Consider the following 24,864-nt stretch of genomic DNA (forward strand, 5'->3'; position numbering starts at 1 on the left):
GACAACCGCTTCCAAGCTGCGCGAACCTACTTCACTGCGCACGTGCTATGAGCGCAGCCCAGCTGTTGAAACCCGTTTTCCCCAGAAAAGTCGGGGGGAAAATTAGTGAAACGTTTGAACTCCGATTTCGCGCGGGTTTTTTCATCGCCTTATGTTTCAACTTTAAAAGTTGAATTTGCATTTTTTGACGATTTGTTTCGGTAAGTCCATACCGAAAGGTATCAGAATCTGCAAAGTTGTGTTTTACGTTGCATGTGACCTTTAAGAGGCGACTAACGGGATCGGGTGGTCAGGCTCGCTGACTGGGTTGACATATGTCATCGGTTTCCAATTGCGCAGATCGATACTCATAATGTTGATCACTGGATTGTCTGGTCCAGACTCAATTATTTACAGACCATCGCCATATAGCTGGAATATTGCTGAGTGCGGCGTAAAATTAAACTCACTCACCATGCCCTGCTCGTGAGTATTATCAGAGTGTAAAAGGTATTAAATTTGTACCACGTTTCGCAAATTATTTGTTTGTTTGTTGTTTAACGCCGCACTCAACAATATTTTAGCTATATGGCGGCGGTCTGTAAATAATGGAGTTTAGACCAGACAATTCAGTGATGAGTATCGATCTACGTAATTGGGATACGATGGCATGTCAACCATATCAGAGCGAGCCTGACCACCCGATCCCGTTAGACGCCTCTTACAACAAGCATTTATTGTTTAAGGCCAATTCTAACCCGATTATGTCATGAAGTAATTCCACTCACGATTTGATAACGTAAACTCATGTACCATCTATATTTTTCCAACAAGTCGCATTTCCTCATGTATTATATATATTCCCGTGACAGAAGTATCTTGTGAGGTGAGGTGAAATTGGGTTTAACGTCGTGCTTGAGAATATTTCGCTCAAATGACGACGTGCATGCGTGTGTATGTGTATGTGCGGATGCTTGTACTAGCCCAGACTGAAGCTGGTTTTATAGTGCTAGCCCACTGAGATACCATGCCGCAGTGAAGCATGAATACCCCACTCAGACACATTATACTGACTCCGAGCCGAGCAGTCCTTGTTGTACCCATTAATGCCGAGCGCCAGACAGGGACCAACAAGTACCATATTTTAACGTCTTTTGGTATGACGCGGTCGGGGATCGAACCCGCGACCTTCCGCTCTCCGGGCGGACGCTCTAACCACTGCACCACGGAGGCGGTCAGAAGTATCTTGTATTGTTAAACCATTGCTGTGCCCACAGATTGAAACACTTGTAACATTGACTGACATGCCTTTATATAGACGTTACATAACAGACGGATGCAGAGGGGCGTGGGGTGTGTATGTGTGCAGAGGTGCACCCCCCAACCCCCCCCTTTTTTTTCCGGAAAGTTTATTAAATGACCTTGGAAACTCTCGTGAAAATGAAGTATGCAACCTGCCTTTCTCAAAAAGCTGTACCCGCCCCTGTACATGCATTTATGAAGGAAGCTTCTAGTATTATGGAGCCTTCGAGTTTCTAAAACGGATCTTAGGAGAGAATGAGGATAGGCTGCCAGAGTTGGGCACAAAATGACAGTGAAATGTGGGTGAATGTTTGTACTTGGTTCAGACAAGATAAGAAAAGGAGACGATCTTCTCCTTCATATTCTCACCCCTCTTCGTTATTTTTGATTACAACTTCAACAGCTGAAATGGCCCAACGTCAGATGTTTCAGATTATTTTCTTCTTTTTTGTTGTTGAAAAAACCCATAGTTATTTGTTTCGGATTTTTATGTTAAGATTTATTGTTCCTCATAAAGTCCCAAGAATAAATAAAGTTCAAAGTTCACAATAAAAAATAGATAATTTCAAAACAGCAGCCAGTGTGGTCTACCATTTCAACGACAAAAGATTAGACTGTCACTGTAGTATATTAGAGAGACCCACTATCTGTAAACACGCAGAGCACTGATAACTGTGTGTGAAAAAAAGGTTTGTCACTATGTCGACCACTCTGGTATGTATAGATCAGCTAATAGACGAGTTGCGCATGCTTTTAACAGGCTACAGTGATATGACCCCCGCATTGTGTGTTAAAAACAGAACGCAAGTATAGGCTGACGGTGAAACAGGCGAGTTTCCACATTACACAAATAACCCAGTAAGTATCTTTATTCGTTAAATATCTTTGTTTTAATGATATCATTGTAACCTTTCAGGCACAATTACTTAATTGTGGTTTTAAGGTTTTAATTTGTATTCCTCATTCCTATTGTCCTTTTATAGGGAAGTTGTAAAGTTTTCATCATTCCAACTTGTCTGAGGCCATTTATTCCTAAATAGAAATATCAACACAAAGCAACTGCAATAACACAATTATCACGGGCATGTTTGTCATGCTACTGTATGCAAGTACAATGTACTTATATAGGACACCATGCAAGTTGATTAAAACTCAAAGGACAAAAAAGAACATTGCCGGGCAACACCTTGATGGCCGTTTATAGTCATTTGCTACTAATCATGTTTAACACCAGCAATGATTGAGGGTGTCTTGCAATGCTCTTCAGCCATGATATAGTAAGACTCTTTTAAAGAATGGAATGTGATCGATTTGTTTTTATTAAGAGCGAGTGAGTTTAGTTTTATGTCACTTTTATCAATATTCCAGCAATATCACTGTGGGGAACGCTAGAAATGGGCTTCACAATCGTAACCATGTGGGGATTCGAATCCGGGTCTTCGGAGTGAGGAGGGAACGCTTTAACCACTAGGCTACCCCACCGCCCCTGTATTTATTTAGAGAGTATGGCCATGACTCGCCACTCGCTGACTCATCATTAGGTCCATAAAACAATCAATTAGTTTTCGCTGAAATCCTTGAACGTTTTTCAGTGTATCACCTGCATCTGAACAGCACTTTGCTTTAGTGAACTGAGAAAAAAAATCAATATTACCTTTATAGTTAAAATTTGAAACAGAAAAAAACTCAACTCTCTTTTAAGGAAAAACAGTCCAGCCCATGTCCCAACACCCATCCCCACATCCTGTACCACCTATAAATGGTTATAATAAAGAGAGGATATTATATGAGTGCCCATGTCATACTATTTTTTTTTACCCACGAGGTCAACGTATTGATAGTTGCATAATAATATCGTACGTCACACGAGTGTCGTATCGCGTTGACCTGTGTCGTAACGACATGACCTGAGATTCTAACGATTTGATTAGATAACCGATGACCTCTCAATTAGGTCACATTCTGACGTAACTATTTTTTTCATTCATAACAAACACGTGAATTCATTCATTCTACAACTTAATGCATTGTGGGAATGTAAACATTGCGAACGTTGCCGTGTCGCTGTTTAATTGTAAGTCGAACTGAGACATTATATCCGTCGAAAAACATAAATGCAATGTTTCCACCAGTAATGTTAGCCGAGTGAAGCAGCTGGAAACGAGGATACCAAGGCAGTGACGTCATTACAGTGTGACGTGATGCAAAACTCTTCCGCAACCTCTTTATGAAACCGGTTTCGGTTTGAAACCAAAAAAAACAACAAAAATACGCTATTTTGTCAATTTAATGCATGTCAGACGTGGGTAGTAAATAAAATACCACACTCGGTCTCATTACATACGAATTATACGAAGCTCGTGACCTTCCTATGATATCTGACCTCGCTTTCTCTCGGTTAGATACCATAGGAAGGACACTCGTTTCGTATAATTCGTATGTAATGAGAACTCGTGTAGTATTCTCTATTACGACACGAGTGCCTAAATGTTGGTATTTCCCGAGCGAGAGAGAGGGATATACCGATATTTAGGCACGAGTGTCGTAAACATAGTATGATACGGGCACGAATTTCTCGTCTGTTATGGCTTTCTCGTGTCATCTTATTGCTTTCTCGTCTGTGTTATCGCTTTCTGGTGTCATCTTATTGCTTTCTCGTCTGTGTTATCGCTTTCTCGTGTCATCATATTCCTTTCTCGTCTGTGTTATCTCTTTCTCGTCTGTGTTATATCTTTCTCGTGTCATCTGATCTCTTTCTCGTGTCATCCTATTGCTTTCTCGTCTGTGTTATCTCTTTATCGTGTCATCCTATTGCTTTCTCGTCTGTGTTATCTCTTTATCGTGTCATCTTATTGCTTTCTCGTCTGTGTTATCGCTTTCTGGTGTCATCTTACTGCTTTCTCGTCTCTGTTATAGCTTTCTCGTATCATCTTATCTCTTTCTCATGTCATCTTATTGCTTTCTCGTCTGTGTTATCGCTTTCTCGTGTCATCATATTGCTTTCTCGCCTGTGTTATATCTTTCTCGTCTGTGTTATATCTTTCTCGTGTAATCTGATCTCTTTCTCGTGTCATCCTATTGCTTTCTCGTCTGTGTTATCTCTTTATCGTGTCATCTTATTGCTTTCTCGTCTGTGTTATCTCTTTATCGTGTCATCTTATTGCTTCCTCGTCTGTGTTATCGCTTTCTGGTGTCATCTTACTGCTTTCTCGTCTCTGTTGTAGCTTTCTCGTATCATCTTATCTCTTTCTCATGTCATCTTATTGCTTCCTCGTCTGTGTTATCGCTTTCTCGTATCATCTTATCCCTTTCTCGTCTGTGTTATCGCTTTCTCGTGTCATCTTATTGCTCTCTCGTCTGTGTTATCGCTTTCTCATGTCATCTTATTCTCGTCTGTTATTGCTTTCTCGTCTCATCTTATCGCTGCTCGTCTGTGCCATCACTTACTCGTCTAATCTTATTGCTTTTTCGTATTGTGTTATCGCTTTCTCTTCATTGTGCTATTACATTCTCGCATTGTGCTATCGCTTTCTCGTCCAGTGTTATTGCCCTGCCGTGTGGTAGTTGAAGGCGCCTCTTACGACAAGCATGGGTTACTGAAGATCAATTCTAACCCGGATCTCCTCGGGTAGACAAGCATGGGTTACTGAAAGATCAATTCTAACCCGGATCTTCACGGCTAGAAAACAAAGGAAATAACTACTATGTATACTGAGTCAAAAAAGAAACTTCACAAAATGAAATTTGAAAAATAATGAATATTTTTTCTCTGATGATACATCTATGTATCCGAAATGGGATCCCTATCTTTCGACTCTAGAAAAACGTTAGCAAAACCACTCAAACCCATCCATTCGTCGTGCAAATGACGTTAGTGCCAAATCAGGTTTTGCACGTGCAGTCGATCACGTGATCTTCGCATCGAAGTTTTCTTCATATGCACGTGTTTGCATTGGCCTCAAGAATTGAAAAAACACTTTTAAACCACAGTTCTAACGGTACTTGAAATGCCACGATTGTCAAATGTGCAACGTGAACGTGCCGTTGGCATGTTGCAAGCGGGAAGATCAGTTATTGACGTCGCAAGAGCAATGGGATGCAGCCGTCGTACTGTGTATGACTTGCGAGGTCGTCTACAACAAACTGGCACCACTTCTGATCGCCCAAGGTCGGGTCGTCCACGTGTGACGTCACGAGCAGAAGACCGTCAAATCGTCCTACGTCACCTACGTGACAGATTTCTGCCGGCTACACGAACCAAGGCTGAGATGTTTAGAGGTCGACTGTCCTCACAGACCATTCGAAATCGGTTGCGGGCTGCCAATCTACATTCTCGACGTCCACTTCGTGGGCCAATATTGACGCCGTTTCATCAACGTCAACGTCTGCTGTGGGCCCAACGCCGATGGACCCAGAGAGACTGGAATCGAGTCGTCTTTAGCGATGAATCCAGGTTTACCCTCAGATTCGCGGACGGCAGGCATAGAGTCTGGAGACGACGTCGTGAACGGTATGCCCAATGTTGTGTACAGGAAGTCGACAGATTCGGGGGCGGAAGTTGCATGGTGTGGGGTGCTTTCTGTAGGAACAACCGTTCCCGACTTCTGGTCATCCGTGGAAACCTCACAGCTCCTGCTTACCGCGACCAGGTGCTCACCCCTGAACTCGTTCCTTTCATGGCGGCTCATGGCCCAGGTCTACAGTTCCAGCATGATAATGCTCGGCCGCATACCGCGATGTTGACATGAAATTTCCTTCAAAACGCTGGAATCAACGTCATGGACTGGCCATCGAGGTCCCCTGACCTTAATCCAATAGAGCACGTTTGGGATGTACTTGGGAGAAGGCTTCGAGGTCTTAGGAACCAACCTCAGAATTTGCAGGAACTTGACGCTGCCTTGCAAGAGCAAGGGCGCAGAATCCCAAACCACGTGTTCACAAGCATCAGGCAGTCGATGAGGAGACGGTGTTTGGCAGTGGTGAATGCGCGGGGCGGCCATACACGATATTGCACTGAGAAATTTCGCATTTTTATTCTTGTGACTTGACATTTTGGATACCCATGTTTTGGAACGGCGGTGTAGCCTAATGGAACTGATTATGGCACTGTCAGTGTATCGAGTACATCACACAGATCTCAGCAATGAAATAATAACAATGTAACCATCTTACCATCTCTTGTTCTTTTATAGTGCCCTGAAGAAAGAATGTTAAGTTTCTTTTTTGACTCAGTATATATTGATCATTCATACATGTGTCTCCAAGTGTAGACAATTTCAAAAGCCTTGAATTCCCAGGCAGAGGCTAGAAAAGTGTACAGAGGTTACATCAAAACGTTAATTAGAAGCTTTTTACGGCAGAGTGAAAGAGATGTACAGAATACAAGAAGGTAGAATCTGTAGATAATGCTTAATTATGCTTAACTACTCTCTGCACTGACGCTCAGTTCAGAATTCCATTCATGACAATCCAGTAAAACATCATTTGAATCCCGTCCTTTTTTTTTCGGTCTCACCCTACCTGTGTGAAATTCAAACAAGTGTACGCAACGCCCTCTTGTTATTTCTTCTGTTCAACTCTTACAATTAGCCAGACACATCTTCGTTCCTCAGACCATTTTATCCTTCGTGCTGGAGACTGTTGGATATTTTAATGCAAATGCAGCATTCCAAAGATCAGATCACATCTTCAAAACACATCTTCAAATCCATTTTCCCCCGGATATCTGAAGTCTTATCTTAAGGATTGAAGGTCTTTCTGCACATGGAGATATTTTATATAACATTTTCTGGTAGCCACTGCCAGATGTTATCAGTATATGAACAACAGAGTATATATGCTGTTGATCACCTGATTGTCTGGTCCAGACTCGATTGATTATAGACCGCCGCCATATAGCTGGAATATTGCTGAGTTCGGCGTTAAACCAGAAACAAACAAACTATTCTATATGTTCGATTCCAACGAGCATGCGTTCATGAATCACTATCAAATAGTGACGGTGTCAAGTGTCCCCGAAAACGGGAGCGTATCCTGCCGCACAGGTAACACTCGTTATAAACACATACAAAGGCGAGTCAATTGTTTACCTACCAAATACAGGAATGTAGGGTACAAGCCAAATTTGGATTTTCATTGGACATACTTTTTTGTCACTGATGCGTAGAATTTGGAAAATACCTTCACATGTCATTCCATAAAACTTTTGGAAAACATTCTTGGCCTAGAGAGTAGTTTAATAATTCTATAGTAATCTATTCAGAGGACAGGCCTGTGTTACTTTCTGTCTTGTTTCCCACATAGGCTAACACGCCGAGATGTTTGTTACAACCGGAATACTGCTGTGTCTTGATGTTAAACCCAGCTCACTCACTCACTCACTCACTCGACGGGACAAATAACAAGTAATCTGAATACATAAAAAGAAGAAAAAAAAAAAGAGAGGTGGATGTGATGTATATATTACATCCTATCTGCTGTTTTTGGTGCATTTTATAAAAAAGAAAGTGTCTCTGGATATAATGCACAAAACACACAATTATGTATATATAATATTTTTTTAGATTAATATTATTGTTGTTAACATCTCTGATAAAGGTAAACCAAACAGTGATGATTATTTTTAACCACGTATCAATACTATAAGCGTTGAACTTTCAACTATCATCCTGAAGACACATCCGTTATTCTTTTGTGCTGGATTGCAAAACTCCATAAATGATCTCTACAACATGAGATAGAATCAGTTATAGTAACACACGTCTCAAACAACCATAATCTAACAAGCTACCAAGGAATGACTTTATTTGTATTCACAGAAAGTATCTTAGACAAGAGCAATTCATACCATGCTCATTCTCAAAAACACAAAGGATTTGCTGAATGTTTTTTTGTTTTTTTAATGTTTTTGCTGTTTTTCTTTATGTTGCAATCTTAGAAAAGGATTGACCTCATTCCTCTGAATTTTTTTTTAACCTTCAACCTTATACATCACGCCTTGAAATATTGAGACTATAACATGAAAACATATCGAAGGGTATTTAGGGAATGATACACATGACGGGGAAGTGTGTGAGTGAGTGACTTTGGTTTTAAGCCGCTTTTAGCAATATTCAAGCAATATCACGGCGGGAGACCCCAGAAATGGGTTTCACACATTGTACGAACGCTTTAACCACTAGGTTACCTCACCGCCCCATGACGGGGAAGCATTTCTGGAAATCAACTTCTGTATAATGAGGACCATGATAATTCAGAGTACAGTCTTACTCCTTCATCCAGTGGTTGATGATCTCTAATTACCTGCTCTTGATATTCAATATTTTAATATAATAATTGAAAGGGACATAAATGTATAACAGAGGACTTGCCACAGCCATTGTCACAACGAAATAGACCTGAGGCTGTCGTTTGTGTGTCATGTTTTAAAAGTTAATCTTTGGGTAAATTCCATGATGCCACCATGTTGTTGATACCACCAACTCAATATTGAGTCCAGTATGTAATAGTCTGATTTGTCCCTTAAACGAAACAGAGAAGCATATCAGTTCGGGTGCTGAAAATTAATTTACTTCCGTCTGTACTTGAACATGCTTGGAATGAAAGCTCTTTTGCTGATCCAAAGTGGACTGACATATTAAGTGATGTCCTTTTCAATATGGACTGATGCTTTTATGTTCTTTCAAATCCTTGGTGTTGTTGAACCATAACTGCAACAACTTCAAAGTTGTGCTCCCTGGGCCCTCCGATTACAACATCGAGCAAAGTTTGATATCAATAAAGTTGATTTAGATGGTGCATAATTGATTAATTCTATAGTTTAGCATAATAATGTATTTCTGGTTGTTTCTTCAGGGCTCCCTGAATATGAGATTTCACAGGGTATATGTTCTTCAGTCCGTCACCTCCAATTTGTTTACGCCCTGCTTTTAAACTGGGTTTAGGTTAAGCATTATGCCATAGGATTTTCACAGTGAACACCAAAACATTATGTTACATACACGGCGATTACATTATTCTCTCTAGGTTACACCGTTGCACTGGGAATGATTTCAGTTACACTGGGAATGATTTCAGTTACACTGGGAATGATTTCAGTTACACTAGGAATGATTTCAGTTACACTGGGAATGATTTCAGTTACAGTAGGAATGATTTTAGTTACAGTAGGAGTGATTTCAGTTACAGTGGGAATGATTTCAGTTACACAAGGAATGATTTCAGTTACACTGGGAATGATTTCAGTTACACTGGGAATGATTTCAGTTACAGTAGGAATGATTTCAGTTACAGTAGGAGTGATTTCAGTTACAGTGGGAATGATTTCAGTTACACTAGGAATGATTTCAGTTACACTGGGAATGATTTCAGATAATTCAGCTGAACTGAGAATGATTCAGTTACTTTAGGAATGACTTCAATTATAGTAGGAATGATATTAATTACACTAGGAATGATTTCAGTTACACTAGGAATGATTTCAGTTACACTGGGAATGATTTCAGTTAAACTGGGAATGATTTCAGTTACAGTGGGAAAGATTTCGGTTACACTGGGAATGATTTCAGTTACACTAGGAATGATTTCAGTTACAGTGGGGAATGATTTCAGTTACAGTAGGAATGATTTCAGTTACACTGGGAATGATTTTAGTTACACTTGAAATGATTTCAGTTACACTGGGAATGATTTCAGTTACACTGGGAAAGATTTCAGTTACAGTGGGAATGATTTAAATGATTTCAGTTACACTGGGAATGATTTCAGTTACACTAGGAATGATTTCAGTTACACTGGGAATGATTTCAGTTACAGTGGGGAATGATTTCAGTTACACTAGGAATGATTTCAGTTACACTGGGAATGATTTTAGTTACACTTGAAATGATTTCAGTTACACTGGGAATGATTTCTGTTACACTGGGAAAGATTTCAGTTACAGTGGGAATGATTTAAATGATTTCAGTTACACTGGGAATGATTTCAGTTACACTAGGAATGATTTCAGGTACTTTAGCTGAAGTAGGAGTGATTTCAGTTACAGTATTGAATGATTTTAGTTACACTTGGAATGATTTCAGTTACACTAGGAATGATTTCAGTTACACTGGGAATGATTTTAGTTACACTTGAAATGATTTCAGTTACACTGGGAATGATTTCTGTTACACTGGGAAAGATTTCAGTTACAGTGGGAATGATTTAAATGATTTCAGTTACACTGGGAATGATTTCAGTTACACTAGGAATGATTTCAGGTACTTTAGCTGAAGTAGGAGTGATTTCAGTTACAGTATTGAATGATTTTAGTTACACTTGGAATGATTTCAGTTACTGTAGGAATGATTTCAGTTACACAGGGTATGATTTCAGTTACACTAGGAACGATTTCAATTAACGGGGAATGATTTCAGTTAAACTGGGAATGATTTCAGTTACACTAGGAATGATTTCAGTTACAGTAGGAGTGATTGCAGTATACGGGGAATGATTTCCGTTACACTGGGAATGAATTCAGTTACAGTAGAAATGATTTCAGTTACACTAGGAATGATTTCAGTTACCATGGGAATGATTTCAGTTACTGTGGGAATGATTTCAGTTACACTGGGAATGATGTCAGTTACTTCAGCTGAACTGGGAATGATTTCAGTTACACTAGGAATGATTTAAGTTACAGTAGGAATGATTTCAGTTACAGTAGAAATGATTTCAGTTACAGTAGGAGTAATTTCAGTTAACGGGGAATGATTTCAGTTACATTGGGAATGATTTCAGTTACAGTAGAAATGATTTCAGTTACACTGGGAATGATTTCAGTTACTTCAGCTGAACGGAATGATTTCAGTTACTGTAGGAATGATTTCAGTTACACAGGGTATGATTTCAGTTACGCTAGGAACGATTTCAATTGACGGGGAATGATTTCAGTTAAACTGGGAATGATTTCAGTTACACTAGGAATGATTTCAGTTACAGTAGGAGTGATTGCAGTATACGGGGAATGATTTCCGTTACACTGGGAATGAATTCAGTTACAGTAGAAATGATTTCAGTTACACTAGGAATGATTTCAGTTACCATGGGAATGATTTCAGTTACTGTGGGAATGATTTCAGTTACACTGGGAATGATGTCAGTTACTTCAGCTGAACTGGGAATGATTTCAGTTACACTAGGAATGATTTAAGTTACAGTAGGAATGATTTCAGTTACAGTAGAAATGATTTCAGTTACAGTAGGAGTAATTTCAGTTAACGGGGAATGATTTCAGTTACATTGGGAATGATTTCAGTTACAGTAGAAATGATTTCAGTTATACTGGGAATGATTTCAGTTACTTCAGCTGAACGGAATGATTTCAGTTACAGTAGGAATGATTTCAGTTACACTGGGAAGGATTTTATTAACTCTGGGAATGCTTTCTGTTACTTCAGCTGAACTGGGAATGCTCCAGTTACTTCAGCTGAACTGGGAATGATTCAGTATCACTATTGTTTTCTCTAAACCTAATTCTCTGTAAACCGTTTCCATGTAACACGTTTCTTTTGCAGGTATACTTACCTTCATTATGAATTTGAGCGCAAGAGTTCAAAAGAATTACGTGTTCGTCCTAGAACATTTAGATATTACAATCAGAGACTACTTGTTTCAAGTAGGGGTGCTGAGCTCTGAGGACCTTAGTAACATAGCCGCCAAGAAACCAAATGTGACCGGCCAGAACAGGGAGCTGCTGGCTATTCTAAAGAGGAAAGGAGATAATGCTTACAAAACATTCTTCAAAGGACTCAGCTTAGGTGATGCGAACCAAAAACATTTGCTGAAAATGTTGATGGCAACACAGGTATGTCGGAGGTGATACGATTGAGTGAGTGAGTTTGGTTTTACGTCGCTTTTAGCAATATTCCAGCAATATCACGGCGGGGGACCCCAGAAATGGGCTTCACATATTGTACCCATCTGGGAATCGAACCCGGGTATTCGGCGTGACGAACGCTTTAACCACTAGGCTACCCCACCGCCCCTGATACAATTGAATATGTATAGCTATTATTTTATCATTTGTTGTTGTTAGATTTGATAAGTACATTACATCCACCTTTCATTTTAACTATTACCTAAAATCTTTTTTTTAATTTGCTAAAAACTGTCCTTATATATGGTATGAACGCATTTAAAAAAATGTTGTTAACGTTTGATTTCAATTATAACACCATTTCTAATGCATAAGAAAGAATTGATTATTCAATTTTAATTTTTCATGATCAGTTGGGAAGATGTACTAGTAGGCACCAAGCAATACAAACAATAATATACTGTTAGGGATATATGTAAATTTTGAAATTATGAATAATCATCTATTTATTCATTGACAATCTGATCAAATATTAATCATAAAAACACCAATATCGCTACCTATTTTTGTCCAGTATAATATCTGAGAAATATTCACCTCATTGGTATGATATTTTCAATGTTGCATACTTCTCTCAGAAATGAAATGTTTTCCGTTTTTGTTCAGCTTGACTTCTTTCATTTCTGCTTTTTGTTTTATCTCATTTGCGTAGATCGATGCTCATGTTGATCACTGGATTGTCTGGTCTGGACTCGACTAGTTACAGACCTCCCCCATATTTCTGGACATATTGCTGAGTGTTGTGTTAAAAACTAACGAACAAACATTTCTCCTTTTGGTGTAACAAGTTTGTACTTTATGTCGTTTTGTGGAGATTTCTGTCTGCATGAGATAAAACCATTCTGACTTACACTGTTTTTTAACTGTTCTCTCAACAAATACTGCCGATATATCTCCCGGAAACCTGTTGATATGTTTTGTTTATACCTTCAGTGTTGATAGGATGTAAGAAGCAGACGTTTGTTGTGCCCTTAAACCTACAATGGTCTTTAGTGTAGAAAATGTATGAGTGGGCGGGGCTTATGTGCTACGTCACATACAACTCACAGTGTCTTCTGCATTCGTGACCAACTCGTGTTATTCCGGGCCAGCCGAGGTTACGGACAGGGGCGAGTGGTGACGAATGTGTCTTCTGCAGAGCTTGTGGAGGGGGTGGGCATGCGAATAACACGCCTCTTCGTCTGTCATTGCCTGATACAATGTCTCAGCCACAATAAGCATATGAGGTATATGTAAACATGTAGAATATGTGTCATTTATTCAATATAATGTGTTGTACTGAAGTTTCTTGAGACGCAACTTCCGATAGGTAGGATTGACAAAGTTCAAGCGAGAAAGTCATGTCAACATCTACGGTAGCGCTGCGATCAAAACACTGACCATTCGTCACCACTCGCCCCTTTCCGTAACCTCCAAGAAGACTCGTCCCCCACTCGATAATTGTTATGTGCGAAAATACGACAAACCAATCAGAACGCGCGTAAATGAGCGCGGTGCTTTGATAAAAATAATCCCGAGTACTTAAATCGTTTATGGCATGATGTCATTTTAAAGAATCATGAAAAATATATATCGTCATATTGAAAGTACAAAGAACGTAGCTAAAAGGATTTTGCTGCCTATTATGAAGTTTTTGATAAGAATCATGCGATTGACGGTGAGAGATTCAAATACACGCACGTGCTTTTGTTGACATAACTGCTCTCATGGGTCCAACTGAGTGTATTTCTGACGATCTTGCGGGCTTGCTATGGAGATTGTACGTGCGCTTCGACCAATTTTAGGAAATGTAATTATAATCGCTACGAGTTTCAAAACAATAATATCGTATTTGTATGTAACTAATCAACCTTAATCTTTAACATTGGGCTTATATTTCATAGCTCTGGAATATTTTAGTCTGACTGTTTTTTGGTCATTCATATGTTTTACAGCGAATTCATTTAAAATTCCACCAGGGTTGTGACAGCAAGGTTACACGAATGTTCAGCTTGAGAAATATCTTAAAGTCATTTTTGAGTATCTGCTTTGGGATTTACTGTAGCTGAATTTTGTTGTTGTTGTATATTCAATAAAAACAATGCCCATTTGTGATGATTAAACCCTATTAAGAAAATTAACATAATTGGAAATATAAGGTGAACAGCTGGAAATGATTACATTAGAATACAGTATGTCTTTAACAAATATGTTTATGCTTTCTTTTAGTTGTATCAAAGAGGTTTAATTCTTTAAAATAAATAAGTAAAAAAAAAACAAAACAACAACCTAGCAATGCAATGTACATGTGCTTCGGTGATTTTTAGAAACATTGGAACCAAACAGGGATAGAGTTATCGTTCTTGTTTAAAGTAGTTCTGATGTTCATGCGCCAATATGAAATCCTTCCAGAGGGGCACGAGTCGGTATTCGGCTTGTCCCGGAATAACACGAGTTGGTCACGAATGAACACTGACATGTCTTCTCATAGCAATCCGACTAAACATAGTAAAATCTCCTGTCAGCCAACTAATTAATTGTACAATACATATTGCCAGATCTAAGTAAGCTATCTCCGCGTATGTCAAAAGCGGGTTAACTGTAATAGTGCACCTAATGTAGGAAAGGTTACCCTGGCCAAAGTACGATATTTCATATTGTTTACCAAAGCCCTTGTGGAATCTGTGATCACGTATGCATAAATTAATTTTAATATCAGGTGAAATTACTCGCTCACTCAGTTAAATTATCATGTAACTTGTACTAAATATTGTAAGACATCTCAGCGGAAGTTATAGATATATGTCATTATGTCATGCAGGGGAGGGGTAGCAGGGCTCGATTTAGTACTTTGTTACTTGCACTGGTGCAACCCAATATTACAAAGTGCAATCTAGCTATTAGCTGAACTTACACCTGGTGCAACTCAATTTTTGAGTGGGTAAACTCTCTGTGTTGGATTCACAGTCATTGGTGTACAATATAACAAAATTGGTGAAATAACGCAACCTTGTGGAGCGCCAGTTCATGTGTTTACAATTGATGATTTCACATTATTAACCTGTACAAATTGTTGTCTGTCAACTAGAAATGAAATAATCCATTTGATCATGTTAGAATTCATCTGAATGTACTGATCTAAACTTACTTTGGTAGTAGAAATGCGACGTTCATATTGCCCCATATGGTTTACGTTAATCACAGATGTAATAAAAATAATTTTGAGAAGATATTTAATCCGAACGTACACAGTCATCAAACTGTTTATCGTTTGAATTTTCTGGTAACGTTCGTCTTACCGTAGGGGGGCAGACATATCAATTGAACAGCGCGCCAGTTAGCCCTGTGCGAGGATTCTTAATTCAGGTCACCGACACCGTCGTTTGTTTTCTGCCTTTGATTAATCGTAATTACCCTTAGAAAGTATTAAATTTGGCATCTTAGAAAAGAAAAACAGTCTTTTGTTGTGTTTTAGTGAAGAAAACTGTTTGGTGGCATTTCTTTTGGACGCTAGTTTAATTCAGGGCGAAAGTGTGCTTTATTTCTCTATACATGGTGGTAGAGCGAACTGTATTTCTTAAATCAAAAGATCCCAGCGCAGAAACATTTTGGAACGACATGGAAAAACTTGATACGTGTGGAGGCAAGAATGCATTATACCGGATACCAGCAGGGTTAGGGTTAGGGTTAGGGTTAGGGTTAGGGTTAGGTTAGGGTTAGGGTTAGGGTAAGGATAAGGGTTAGGGTTATTGTAATCTCAGTTATATATTTTTTCACCTTTCCGCGCTCGCGGAAATATGGCAGGGATCCTTGAGAATTATTTCTTTGACGAAACATCACAAGTGATTTTTAAGAAAAGTGTCGATTTAGACACCCCGCATCGGCCATGTTGCACCAAAGAAGAAATGGTAAAAATCATTGTTCAAAACCACGCACTGGACCATAGGAGATCGGCGGCCATTTATTAAAGCATTCGCCGCTCTGTTTTCCTGGAAGCTGTTAAGGTGTTGTTTGACATCAATGTAAAATGTGAGGAATTCAACAGTGCAGTGAATTTACCCAAAACCACCCGGACAAGGAAGAAAAAGCAAACGTATTCGGTAATTAGCATGGCCTAAATTTTCGAAGCTCTCTTAGTTTCTCTGATAGTCGTGAAAACATTAGCAATATCGAAAGACGATCTTAGTGCTAACAGAGCTTCAAAAATCTAGGCCCAGGGGTATCAGTAAGTTAGAAACACATAAATGAAATGCCATTAACCCTTATTCTACCGAGCTGAAATGTTCTAACGATGATGAGTAGGAAATCCGCCACAGATTAGGGTAGGTACGGCAACTAGACATGGATTTGGAAATCCGCCACGGATTTGAGGCCTGCCATGGATCCGAGTTTTAAATATATAGTATTCTTTTGCACCATATGATCACACGGCTCTGCCTCTACAGCCACTCTGTCGTCATAAACCAAGTTGAAGACAAGGTCCACGTCGTACTTATCTGTGGTAAATATTCTGAAATAAGAAAGAGAATACGTCTTGACATAGTGCCAAATATTGTCTTACATTCTGTGTACAACATAGTATGAGAATACGTCTTGACATTGTGCAAAATGTTGTCATACATTGCGTGTACGACATAGTATGAGAATACGTCCTGACATAGTGCCAAATGTTGTCTTACATTCCGTGTAAAAAATAGTATGAGAACACAGTACGGGAATAGGTCTTGACATTGTGACTAGCATTGTTGTACACTTTCTGTACAATACAGTACGAGAATAGGTCTTGTCATTGTGACTAGCATTGTTGTACACTTCCTGTACAATACAGTACGGGAATAGGTCTTGTCATTGTGACTAGCATTGTTGTACACTTCCTGTACAATACAGTATGGGAATAGGTCTTGTCATTGTCACTAGCATTGTTGTACACTTCCTGTACAATACAGTACGGGAATAGGTCTTGTCATTGTGACTAGCATTGTTGTACACTTCCTGTACAATACAGTACGGGAATAGGTCTTGTCATTGTGACTAGCATTGTTGTACACTTCCTGCACAATACAGTACGGGAATAGGTCTTGTCATTGTCACTAGCATTGTTGTACACTTCCTGCACTACAAAGTACGGGAATAGGTCTTGTCATTGTGATTAGCATTGTTGTACGCTTCCTGTACAATACAGTAGGGGAATAGGTCGTGACATTGTTACTAGCATTGTTGTACACTTCCTGTACAATACAGTACGGGAATAGGTCTTGTCATTGTGACTAGCATTGTTGTACACTTCCTGAACAATACAGTACGGGAATAGGTCTTGCCATTGTCACTAGCATTGTTGTACACTTCCTGTACAATACAGTACGGGAATAGGTCTTGACATTGTTACTAGCATTGTTGTACACTTCCTGTACAATACAGTACGGGAATAGGTCTTGACATTGTGACTAGCATTGTTGTGCACTTCCTGTACAATACAGTACGGGAATAGGTCTTGTCTTTGTGACTAGCATTGTTGTACACTTCCTGTACAACACAGTACGAGAATAGGTCTTGACATTGTGACTAGCATTGTTGTACACTTCCTATACAATACAGTATGGGAATAGGTCTTGTCATTGTCACTAGCATTGTTGTACACTTCCTGTACAATACAGTAGGGGAATAGGTCTTGTCATTGTGACTAGCATTGTTGTACACTTCCTGTACAATACAGTTCGGGAATAGGTCTTGACATTGTGACTAGCATTGTTGTACACTTCCTGTACAATACAGTACGGGAATAGGTCTTGTCATTGTGACTAGCATTGTTGTGCACTTCCTGCACAATACAGTACGGGAATAGGTCTTGTCATTGTGACTAGCATTGTTGTACACTTCCTGTACAATACAGTACGGGAATAGGTCTTGTCATTGTGACTAGCATTGTTGTACACTTCCTGTACAATACAGTACGGGAATAGGTCTTGACATTGTGACTAGCATTATTGTACACTTCCTGTACAATACAGTACGGGAATAGGTCGTGACATTGTGACGAGCATTGTTGTACACTTCCTGTACAATACAGTACGGAAATAGGTCTTGTCATTGTGACTAGCATTGTTGTACACTTCCTGTACAATACAGTACGGGAATAGGTCTTGACATTGTGACTAGCATTGTTATACACTTCCTGTACAATACAGTACGGGAATAGGTCTTGTCATTGTGACTAGCATTGTTGTACACTTCCTGTACAATACAGTACGGGAATAGGTCTTGTCATTGTGACTAGCATTGTTGTACACTTCCTGCACAATACAGTACGGGAATAGGTCTTGTCATTGTGATAACTAATCACGGAGACGTGGGTATGTCATACCTGGATGACTGTTGGTGATTAGGTGATGTGGGTATGTCATACCTGGATGACTGTTGGTGACTAGGTGATGTGGGTATGTCATACCTGGATGACTGTTGGTGACTAGGTGATGTGGGTATGTCATACCTGGATGACTGTTGGTGATTAGGTGATGTGGGTATGTCATACCTGGATGACTGTTGGTGACTAGGTGATGTGGGTATGTCATACCTGGATGACTGTTGGTGACTAGGTGATGTGGGTATGTCATACCTGGATGACTGTTGGTGACTAGGTGATGTGGGTATGTCATACCTGGATGACTGTTGGTGACTAGGTGATCTGGGTATGTCATACCTGGATGACTGTTGGTGACTAGGTAATCTGGGTATGTCATACCTGGATGACTGTTGGTGACTAGGTGATCTGGGTATGCCATACCTGGATGACTGTTGATGACTAGGTGATCTGGGTATGCCATACCTGGATGACTATTGATGATTAGGTGATCTGGGTATGCCATACCTGGATGACTGTTGATGACTAGGTGATCTGGGTATGCCATACCTGGATGACTGTTGATGACTAGGTGATCTGGGTATGCCATACCTGGATGACTGTTGATGACTAGGTGATGTGGGTATGTCATACCTGGATGACTGTTGGTGATTAGGTGATCTGGGTATGCCATACCTGGATGACTGTTGATGACTAGGTGATGTGGGTATGCCATACCTGGATGACTGTTGATGACTAGGTGATGTGGGTATGTCATACCTGGATGACTATTGATGACTAGGTGATCTGGGTATGCCATACCTGGATGACTGTTGATGACTAGGTGATCTGGGTATGTCATACCTGGATGACTGTTGGTGACTAGGTGATCTGGGTGTGTCATACCTGAATGACTGTTGGTGATTAGGTGATCTGTGTATGCCATACTTGGATGACTGTTGTTGACTAGGTGATCTGGGTATGCCATACCTGGATGACTGTTGGTGACTAGGTGATCTGGGTATGCCATACTTGGATGACTGTTGGTGATTAGGTGATCTGGGTATGCCATACCTGGATGACTGTTGATGACTAGGTGATCTGGGTATGTCATACCTGGATGACTGTTGATGACTAGGTGATCTGGGTATGTTAGAGTCATACATTTTGTTCAGAGGGGGATTAATAGTTGTTCCAAATTCCATCAAATTTTCATAAATTTGAGATATATATTTTATACAAATTACGCTGGTTGCTTTAATATTTAAACACTATTTCCAGCTATTGACAATGCTTTGAACTATGCAGGTTCACCTCGAAGTTATAGAAGGTGTTCATCTTCCGTTGAGGACATAGTGAGTATATATTTCAAACTGGTATATGGCACGTTCAAAAGCTCAAGGTTTATAAGCACCTACAACGCACATATATTATTTAATTTGTCGTTTTTTGTATCCAGTTCTTGTGTATTTTGTTTAAATGATATATGTACTGGTGAGGTATTGATATAAGCAGAGTTCTTCTTGTTAACCAAACCAGATTCTCTAGGAATAAAAATGTGTCTTATCATTTAGTATTTCGTCAGTGAGTGAGTGAGTGAGTTTAGTTTTACACCGTGAGTGAGTGAGTTTAGTTTTACGCCGCACTCAGCACTATTCCAGATATATGGCGACGGTCTGTAAATAATCAAATCTGGGCCAGACAATCCAGTGATCAACAGCTTCAGCATCGATCTACGCAATTGGGAACCGATAACATGTGTCAACCAAGCCAGCGTGCCTGACCACCGGATCCCGTTATTTGCCTCTTACGACAAGCATGGGTTACTGAAGGTTCATTCTAACCCGGACCTTCACGGGTCATTTCGTCAGTGATATTACACGTAGTTTAAAGGGTTTGCAGATACTACTCCAGAGGTTAAAACATTATACAGCATGATGTTAACTTACAAATTCATTCATGTCACACAATGTTACTGAGATGAACTGTTTCATTAGGAAACGAATGGAGAATCGAGAACACACGTGGCGACTTCACAACACGATCATGCTATACGTACGTATAACTGCTAAAATATGCATTGCAAAATACTCACCTTTACGGAGATTACCTCAAATGTATTTTATACATGAGTTAATAGGTTGTTAGATCGATAACGTTGCGTGCAGGCGGTGAGGTGCTTCACACTGAGAACCTAGGTGCGAATCCCGGAGGGGACTCAACCTAACAAAAGTGCTTGATGAATCTGTACTTAACTGAGAAAGTGTAATCAAAATATAACGTGTTATTTTTTACCGCTTTCCAAATGGCGAGGAAATATTTAATTAATATGTAGTGAACTGGACTAAAGGCATAACATCTGTAACGCTATGATATGGTTTTGAATTTAATAAAGCATGTTCTACATTACCAAGAATAGTTACACAGCTTTCTTTTGAGGCAGCAAGCATCAATGGAAGGTCTGTCCAACCTTGGATTCATATCTTATCCTCAGGGTATGGGGAAGTCACATTAACTCGGTGCACCTAGTGGCAGCAAGAGTTGTATAATCCCCAGGGAGTTGAGATTGATGATATGATGTGCCGCTGAGATTGACATCCAAAGATCAAGGGACAAACAAAGAAGCGCTTTGAGCATGCATGTGGAATGGACTATAGCGCTATATAAATACCCATATAATAATATATATGAATGAAGCATACATCTGTGTAATGTTTTTCCTTGTTATTTTGACAGAGGGATTTCCATTTCGAGCGTCGCCGTTTACTTATCATGAACCTACCCGTCTAATTCCTGTAACATGTGAGTATATCCAGAGTGCTTACTCCTATATTTATATTGTAGCAGCGTCAGACTCGTCGTCCGTCTTTACATCGTATCCACAGGGGCGTGTCATGCTTAGAAACAGCGTTAAAAAAGACATATAGGTATATGGACCCTACCCTAGTACTATATAAAAGGACATTTTTGTTTAAAAACCCATTGTTTTATTCATTTGTGTATGAAGATAGTAAATGTGTCGACATGTCTTCATACATCAGTCACAATTTTGGCTGATGATGTTTATAGAACAAGAACATGTCATCGTTTGCGATGTAGATACGATCACAGGGGCGTGTCACGCTTAGAAACAGCGTTAAAAAGACATATAGGTATATAGACCCTACCCTAGTACTAGGGGTGTCGCGATACGCGAATGTATCGATGCATCGATACATTTTTACTGACGATACGATACGCGATACATGCTTGCGTGTATCGATTCCTATTTTAAAACTTTATCGATTCAAATTTTTATGCTATATCCATCTCCTTCAAAGTCTTGATAGTAAAATTATACGACACCGCTCCTATAAATAGATGTAGCTAGCTTTACTTAAAAAAATAGTTTGGAAACTAACAGCTTTTGTGATTGGCTACACTATGTTGATGGACTAATCAGCGAGCGCGTACGTTGTCGGTAAGGTAATGTTATGAAAAGGCGCGAAAATTATGTATCGCGATCCGTATCGTATCGTGACCTTAAAATCGTGATACGTATCGTATCGTGAGATTGGTATATCGTGACACCCCTACCTAGTACTATATATTATAATGAAAAACAACAAGAATTCATTACTTGCCTTCTGAATACATCAGTTTGTCATTTATATATTGTATGAATAAATATATGAACTCAACTGATTCAAAAAGTATATATTGATTTTAGCACTGTATATATTTGAACGAATGCAAACAGAAAGATTTCTCAAACGCCTTACTGAAAATGCACAGTGCAACTTCTTTGAGTGGCATTTTAGAAGTTGGGAAGTACAATATAGAACAAACTTTAACAAACTGTCGAGTTTCAGTTTATCAGTTTCTCTATGATAAAATATAACACTGTCGAAACTTTATGGATAACAACATGCACTCACGAATAAAAAGATGTTGTTATCCTTAAAGTTTGTTCTATAATGCACAGTGCACATTGAACAGTAAACTACGTTTCTAAGGAACACGCTGATAACGAACTGACGGATATGTCGAAGTGATCTTTTTTTTTGGTCCCGACTTTTGCCTATACTTTCATCGAAATGCATGTAGCGAACTACGGATATAACGAACTAAACGTATTGTTCCCATTGAGTTCGCTGTAAACTATTTTTCTGCTTTTGATGTATTTCATTAATTGCAGGTCCTGTACTACGTATGCACCCAGGTCTCGCCAACAAACGATATTGCACTGTAACTCCCAGGGGTCGTCTGGAAAACCGGCCTCCACCACGTTGGAGCTGGGATGGGCTGATGCAGTACCGTGGCACCATCAGCACCTGCAGTCTCAACCACCACAGAGGTGTACAATACTGGGAGACACGTTCTGGTGTGAGGATGGCTAATGGTGTGTTGGAATCTGGAGATTCCATCCTAGAGATGGGTATTGCTGAGGAAGGCTTTGTAGACAGTAACTACAATGTTAGCGTTGATCCCCGATACTGGTGTGTGACTGTGAACTGCTGCAGCTTACACAGACCAATGATCTGCAAATCCGTGTGGCAACAAGGGAGACTAGTCGTGTGCCACACGATCAGTAAACATCACACTCCAGGGACACAGAGACTCCTCTGGTTTGGGATTGCCATTGATGTATGGAGAGGGAGGATCGTCTTTATTGATGTTGCCAAACAGGTTGTTTTAGCTGTATTGGATACACAGTTTCGACAACCTGTCTTCCCTATGTTTGGCATATCGGTGCTGCAATATTACCGCGCTGTGACGATGGAGCTTATCAGTGGAAACGACATCAATATGACTGACCGGAAGCGATGGCTCATCTCTGATGCAATGTCTCTCTAAATCCACAATGGATGTAAATTAGATCTACTTTGAATGGTATTTCAGTTTACCCATACCAGTCAGCTGGTAAGAATCCCATTTCAGCAGTAACGACATCAATGTTTGACTGACCGGAAGCGATGGTTCATGTCTGATGTCATGATGCCAGACTATGCAAGACACACACGCATCCGTTTAAAAAAACCAGACTCCGTGAAATTATCATGGAAAGGATATTAAAACAGAATGTGCATGCAAGTTGTGACAATCATGTGCAGTGATAATGACAATAAAATGTCCAATGTCAGGCAACATTATGTCAAATGTTGTCGACTTATTGGAAGTGGGAAAATGCCGTATCTGAATGCTGACAATCGAAACATAGCTATAGAATGACATTGTCCTGAAGCTTGAGAGTACCAGTCTGTGATTTACACATTGACCAGAACACCATGGACCGCTTCAACAAAGCCATCTTAGCACTATGGTGATTGTAACTCCCATATTATAACGTAAACCGAAGATAGTCGTAGCGAGAAGAACGCTTTGTGCGAGTGGGTCTTGTTGATGGGATCTTGTGAACGAAGTGCTCGCGATTGTCCTAATGCAAGACAGGCAATCAACTCCCTGAGAATGGTGGATTAAGAGCTGGAGGATGGAGAACAATACCTTCATCGAATGTCTAGCAACAGTAATCTTCCCATCTGCGTTCTGTGCATGTGAACTGTGAATTGTGAAATCAGCGAAATGGAAACTCTACAAGGATAGAGTCCGGAGCCAGGGCAAGGGGCTTGATTTTCGAAGCTCTCTTAGTGCTAAGATAGTCGTAAGTGCCATACATTAACATTAACTTACGACTATCTTAGCGCTAAGAGAGCTTCGAAAATCGAGGCCAAGAACCTTCACAGACGGTGCACTACAACTGCTACAATCCAGGTTCTTGGATTATGGACAGTGCTGGGGAGAACAGACAACATGAAGCTTCTCTTTCTGGGACGACACTGAAGAGCAGCCGGGACAGCCATTGTCAAGTCGATCATCTGTCTGAGATTATCTCATTATGGTATGCCACCCCTTCCACACGTTGTAACAGATCCATTAAACCTGATCCACTAACTGTAGCCAGGGTGGATCATATATAAGACGTATTTAGAAAATATGATATAATCTGTAGAATTTCTAGTGTGGATCATATATAAGACGTATTTAGAAAATATGATATAATCTGTAGAATTTCTATATGACTGTATGAAAATGCACGGTGCAACGTGCTTCATGCATCTGGAAATATGAAATGGAGAAAAACTTTACAACAAAGTCAAGATATTTGAACTTCACCCCCAACATGCTTGACATCGTCTCTGGAATTTGTGTGTAAGGTGTGAGATTGCACCTCCTCCTGTATATGCCAGGTAAAGCTCGGCACATTACCTGTAGCATCGGGGCAGTGTCTGCTCTGTGAACGCGACTGTGGGGAAATTGTTATGCACCAATAGCTCTACTGCGAAAGCCTCATCGAACATAGAAATGTGTACAG

At 39.8% G+C, this 24,864-nt stretch overlaps 1 long non-coding RNA gene across 1 annotated transcript; it reads left to right on the forward strand.

Moving 5' to 3' along the window:
* Positions 1–2,047: 2,047 nt before the first annotated feature.
* Positions 2,048–22,876, forward strand: LOC124281115. Its single transcript, XR_006899850.1, has 4 exons — positions 2,048–2,139; positions 11,835–12,124; positions 21,249–21,314; positions 22,690–22,876. It is a non-coding gene; the product is annotated as an uncharacterized LOC124281115 (long non-coding RNA).
* The last annotated feature ends 1,988 nt before the right edge of the window (positions 22,877–24,864 follow it).

Source organism: Haliotis rubra, unplaced genomic scaffold (genome assembly GCF_003918875.1).
Source record: "Haliotis rubra isolate DU_JTF1 unplaced genomic scaffold, ASM391887v1 Scf28, whole genome shotgun sequence".
Classification (NCBI taxonomy): domain Eukaryota; kingdom Metazoa; phylum Mollusca; class Gastropoda; order Lepetellida; family Haliotidae; genus Haliotis; species Haliotis rubra.